The following is a 6,000-nucleotide window of genomic DNA, read 5'->3' on the forward strand; positions in this document are numbered from 1 at the left end:
GTGCAACACATTTCACAAAGAAAGATATAGCATTTTTGGACTCGGACCAGTATGCCAACCGGTGAAATGTGTTGCATGTGCTTTTTAAGCTTTTGTTCACAAATTATCTTGTCTAATCTGACAGGTATCGTTCTTTTCTTCATGTATAAGTTGTGTGTACACCAAATAAAGCTTTAGTGGAAGTTTAGTGCTTGTGTTTGTCCCCTGTTTTGTTGCTGCGCTATGGATCATAAATCATGTTGTCTCTACGCTCACTCTAACAGTGGACAACCATGAATGCATCACGCTTACATTCTCTAACCAGAATTCTCGTTCTCATGGGTGTCTTCAGCGACACAAGAGTGGGCAAAATTCCCAGATTCGCGTCCTTTGAAATATGTGCAACCAAGGAATGAAAGAAAGTGACTCCATCACAACTAGTAGGCAGACCTAATGCAGATCCATGTATGTAAATGCCCTCCGCACGCCGCAATATGAAAAAAATAAAATAGGCTCTGAATGTGCAACACACCACTAAGTCAGCCGAGTTGCTGCGATCGGTTCTCGTCATGCTGCCCACTGCACTCTTAGGTAAGCCGTTAGCGACTAGTTAATACCGTCATCAATCTTTCATAGTAACCTTACGTTCCAGCTCATTTTATTCCTTGCCGCGGAGAGGCATTCCGCAGTGTGACAGGGATCTAATTATCTGCAAATGCTGTGGACATCCGCTCAGAGACTTCCCAGTATCCCAGTATCCTTGCCACATTCTGTTTCCGCCTTTCTGACACCCGCGTTATCCCTTCGTCGGTCTTGCTAGAGCACGTATAAAGGCTCAGATCGTTTTATTTGTTTTATTTATTTATTTCTGCAGATAGAAAACTAAAAAAAGAGAAGGAGATCGATACATCCGGTTAACGCTAGTCTAGATTTCGAAGAAGCAACCGGTTGCGCAAACCGACATGTTCGTCTTTGGTGAACGGCGGAAACCGAAATGATGGCGTCATGGCAGCACCTTGTACGACCGTTCTGCGCTGAGGGATTACCGCGAGTCCAGACCCGTGGCAGCTGCGAGCCGAGATGTGGCAGCTTGACAGAAAAGCAACCCGCGTCTTTAGCTGCGCGCTGGACTCCGTGCAAGCACCGGAATTACTGAGGTAACCATCTCCTTAGAAAAGTAAGCTTAGAAAAGTACGCCTCTCACCCGACATATGTCGGTAAGGAGGTGATTCAGCGAAAATATGCCGGCAGTAAGAAACGAAATGTACGTTGAAAGGTTATGAAAGCAGTGCAGAGTGAAAGAGAAGACCGCACATCGGTCGAAAAAATGTAAGCGCACGACACAACAAAACAACGCACGAAACGTGTTGAGAAACTTAAGTCTGAAAGTAAAAAAAAAAAAAAACGACCGCACGCGAGAACTATGCAGTAGAGGAAAAACCGATCAGTTTGCGTTCACACGGACCAAAATAGCGAACGGGCCGAACCATCGCCTTCCAGTTTTCTCATTATTCGGGAGATACTTTAAATTCAAGCCTCCTGTCAGTCACGGCCTGCATCCATCACCCGCCTCCGCCTCCCAACGGAGAGACAAAGCCGCAATGTCTCTCCCGCCTTCTTCGTTCGGCGCTAACCGTGTCTTCTATTTTTATTTTTGTATTCATTTGTCGGCAGTTTTTTTCTGTGCATTATCGTTTCCAGCGTGAGCGGCAGCGGCAGGGAGTTCGGTTATCTGTGTTCCGGTATCACTGGCCTTCGGTGCAGCCCGCAGCCCACTCCTCCTCCTTCAGCTTCTGACAGGAGGCGGTTTTCCCTTTACCTGCGTGGGGAGGGTGCTCCCCACAGCCGCTTACTCTCTTCCCCTGTTGACGACTCCATGCAGAGCCATGAAAGCCGCCGGGAAGTGAGCGGAATGGAGAAATGGCTCGGCCGAGAGACGTGCAAAAGCTCGCAACGAGAAGAAAGACAAAACACGACGCTTTCAGGGAAAAAACAAACGAAGGTCGAAATAAAGTGGGCCACCAATGGCAGTGGCGCGCGGGCGGGGGGGGGGGGGGGGCAGAAGAGCCGCAATGGGGCTTAGGGAACAGGCTCAAGGTTTAGGAAATGTGCCCCGCTGCAAATACAGGGGAACAAAATGAAGCAAAAAAAAAGAAAAACAAAGCGGGTTCACGCGGCACCGACAGCTCCTCCCTTCTTGAGGCAAATCCTTAAGCCTCGGGCGTAGTGAGATCGAGCAGAAACGGGATTCCACGGAAATCTTTTCTCCCATTCGTTCTATAGCTCGCGTATATAGCCCCTGGCTTGCGCGCTGTGTGTACGTGCTTTATTTTCTCGTTTGTTGATGCGCCGGCTCTAGCGTCTACTCTGGCGGCTCCAGCAGTCGCAGCTACTGGGCGCTCAGAAATATATACGGCGGCGTCTTCATCCTCGCCATCCTGCCCCTTCACTCTGCAAATATAAAAACCCCGACAAACGATATATAGTTGTCTCGAAGGGAGGCCTAGGCGAACCTTATGGGGAAGGGAGAAAAAGTAAAGGTTGGCAAGGAAGCAGAGCTGAAGCGAACGCGTATTACCGAAGCTTGGCCATTTAGTGTCACGAAAGACGCACGGAATGTCTACCATGCCATAGCGACCACACGTGAGTGCGTCAAGAAATCTTGCGCGGTTGTCGGGGGTTCAGTATATCCGAGCCGACCGAAATACGGCTTTAGTGCTGTCGCGCTTAACTATCATTACAAACTAGCGTTTCCCACGCATGTCAGCGATGGTTAAACCCGCTACTGCGAGAACACTTCGTGTTCCCTGGTCAGCGCTAGCGACAATAACCTTGCTTCTTCAAGACAGCGGAGAGTTTTCTTCACCGCGCCAATCTTTCTTACGCCCGTATTTAATAATAATAATAATAATAATAATAATAATAATAATAATAATAATAATAATAATAATAATAATAATAATAATAATAATAATAATAATAATATAATAATAATAATAATAATAATAATGATAATAATAATAATAATAATTGGTTTTGGGGGAAGTGAAATGGCGCAGTATCTGTCTCATATATCGTTGGACACCTGAACCACGCCGTAAGGGAAGGGATAAAGGAGGGAGTGAAACAAGAAAGGAAGAAAGAGGTGCCGTAGTTGAAGGCTCCGGAATAATTTCGACCACCTGGGGATCTTTAATGGGCACTGACATCGCAGAGCACACGGGCGCCTTAGCGTTTTGCCTCTATAAAAACGCAGAAACCGCGGTCGGGTTCGAACCCCGTATTTAGCGGATACTGATGATTCTGAAAACGCGGCATTGATGGCCTTGCAAGATCGCTACACGTGCAATGAGTCTCTGGCTGGAATATGCTTGCTGTCGACAAAGCGAATGAGATGGAGTGCTCTGTCTTGCACTGTCGCAATTCCCGCTGCCGAAGTGGAGCGCATGCAGTGCGTCTACGCTGCGTTGTCTCAGTTACGATGCGGTAGGGATCTGTCTTACTGCTCAATGTGCTTCATACTTTGCTCGCTATTGCTCTGTGTAACTGCAGTATCTCGACTGACGAAATAGTTTAGTGTCCGCACCAATTTATATACTATATACGGTCATGCATGCTTGTCTGTGGTGCTTCATTCACTGCTCGACAGCGAAAGAGTGTTTTGCGTCAGAACATGGCGCCGTTACGTTTGTCACAGTAAAAAAAAGGAAGCTGGGGATATAAAATGCAGACATGGCGTGGGAAGCTATTGAGAAGGAAAAGCACAGTGTCTATGTCGTTGAGACAAAAGCAGCGAAGAAAGCACTTTGCAGATTGAGAGTCAGTGCCACGAAAACGAAAAAAAAGAGGACATGTGTCATTTTTAATCAAAGCAGCACAGAAAGATAGTGTTTGCTCTGACTCTGCTTCTTTTCTTACTGTTTCCAGGTCTGATCGTCTCAGCGAAAGCTCACATCGGTCGCCGGGTGCCCTTCACGCGCATCCTATCATTTCCACCCCAGCGTTCGTGCTAAAGAAAAAAGAAAAGAAGTGTCAGTGTTTGTGCGTGATGTGATGGAGCGGCTGAGCGCGCCAGTTGGGCTCTGTCAGCACCGCTGGACGGACACACAGCATGCTGCGAGGGACCCGTGGACGCTTTCCGCGAAAACTCTGGCGCCGGACTCTGGCGACTGGTGCGCTCTGGGACCTCTCGACGGATTTGTGAACGCCACCTGAGCGTCACCCGGTGAAGACGAAGTGGACTGACCAAAGCCACGTCCAAGTGAAAAACCTCGCCTGTGTATCATAACCTGTGTATCGCGTGTTTCAATGGCGACATTCCAGGGCACTCGGGCCCCACGCCGGGGTTCTGTAACCGGATGTGGAGATTGGAGCGAGAGCTCTTCTAGTCATTAGTAAAAAGTAAAAGCGAGAAAAACAAGGATGGAAGGAAGACATAACGAGTCAGAAGGGTTGGCAGCTCCGCGGTTGGCAGTAAATTGGGATTTGTTCATGTGATTTTCTTTTTAACTTTGGCTTCTTGAACGACAACCTTCCCCCTCCCTCTTTTTTTTTGCCGTTTAGTGCTTGGACTGGTCATCTGCTACGACCTAGGAAGCCCACAAAACAGCAAAAAGAAATGATTCTGACGCCTGAAAACCTTTAGGTGACATTTTGCATTTTTTTCTCTGTTCGTTAGGCAAAATACTCTGCTAACTGAATCAGTAGCTTCATTAGATTCGGACTTAAATGTCTCCCTACGAAAATATTCTCTACTAAGTTTTGTCAATGTTGTGACATGCCCTACCTCTCCCAGGTGTGTTCCTGATGAATCAACTGATTTCAATAGGTGTTTCCGACGCTTTTATCTTTGTCTTTGTCTTGTGTAGCTTGGAAACTGATCGCTTTATATTAACTTTTCACTTAATACTGAACCAAACATTTTAGCAAGCGTGTTTTTTAAAGTGAGAAAGAAAATTCATAGCCGCGCATAATGTTGCTATTGTGCAGGAAGAGCAAGAAGACTTGCTGTCAAATTCAGTCAGTCATATTCTTTTCTTATGCCAGAACAAAGTGCAAATATTTTTTTCCTGCGCTGTGAGATAAAAAAAATTAGAGCAGTAAATATGAAATTGCTGGCAGTGCGAGAGCAGAGAAAGAATAAGCGATTTTCATTTTGCGGGAAAGCCCGGTTTGCGTCTTCCTCTCTTGGCGTTGAACGGCTCACCTGATCTCCGACATCCGTTCCATAGCGTTGCAATAGTTAAGGCTTCGCGTAAAACAAAGCTTGATCTAGAACGATAAGGGTTTTCGAAGCTCCTACTGGGAACGTAATGACGTGTACGACCATGATGAAATTTTTATTTCCAGCAGCTCGGAGAATAACTGGCACTGATTTCGCATTCGTTATCAAGTGGGCCCCACGCCTCGTTGTAAAACTGATCAGTTTTATGAGGTTGTTGCAACCAGGATGTTTATAACTAAAAGAGTTGTTCCTCAGAGTTTGCCTCGTGTACATAGTTTGAAAACAAGCGCGCTCTGAAAGTGGTTAAAAATGTTGCGTACAGGTCACTTTTAACACTTGATGTAAAAAGTTAGTTCCGTAGAAGTTAATTGTATATACATGACTGCACATTTTTGTGAAATGAAGAACTGTTGAGACTTTGTAAATAAAGAAAGCTATGTTGACAAACACCTCTGATTTTGTCTATGCGTTATAAAAAAATGCTACCCATTTCGAATTTTTCTGAAAACGTCAACCAGTGGTGTTTGATTTCGGATGCATGCGTAAGCAGAAATATATTGAGATTGTAGCTTTTATTCGCGTGCTGAACATATGGTTGACTACCGGTGATCTTGGAAAGAAAAGGCTTAGGTCTCAAAGAAACGCCGTTTTCAAAGAAGCTGTTGCGAATAGATTACGAATTAATTTTATAACAAACCAAAAAAGAAAACACAGTTCTTTTCACGACATCTTTAAAATCAGTCCGGCATGCGGAGCAACCGGAAGCATGTTTTACAATTATGTCAAAAAAATTCGTA

The 6,000-nt window shown here is 45.6% G+C and overlaps 1 protein-coding gene across 1 annotated transcript in view; it reads left to right on the forward strand.

The window, feature by feature from the left end:
• Positions 1 to 5,647, forward strand: part of LOC144123598 (zwei Ig domain protein zig-8-like) — a 192,247-nt gene extending 186,600 nt beyond the window's left edge. Inside the window, exon 6 of the mRNA XM_077656404.1 lies at positions 3,907 to 5,647. The gene's annotated coding sequence lies outside the window, so the exon portion shown is untranslated. The remainder of the gene's footprint in view (positions 1 to 3,906) is intronic.
• The last annotated feature ends 353 nt before the right edge of the window (positions 5,648 to 6,000 follow it).

The sequence above is a fragment of the Amblyomma americanum genome, chromosome 3 (assembly GCF_052857255.1).
Source record: "Amblyomma americanum isolate KBUSLIRL-KWMA chromosome 3, ASM5285725v1, whole genome shotgun sequence".
Taxonomy (NCBI): Eukaryota; Metazoa; Arthropoda; class Arachnida; order Ixodida; family Ixodidae; genus Amblyomma; species Amblyomma americanum.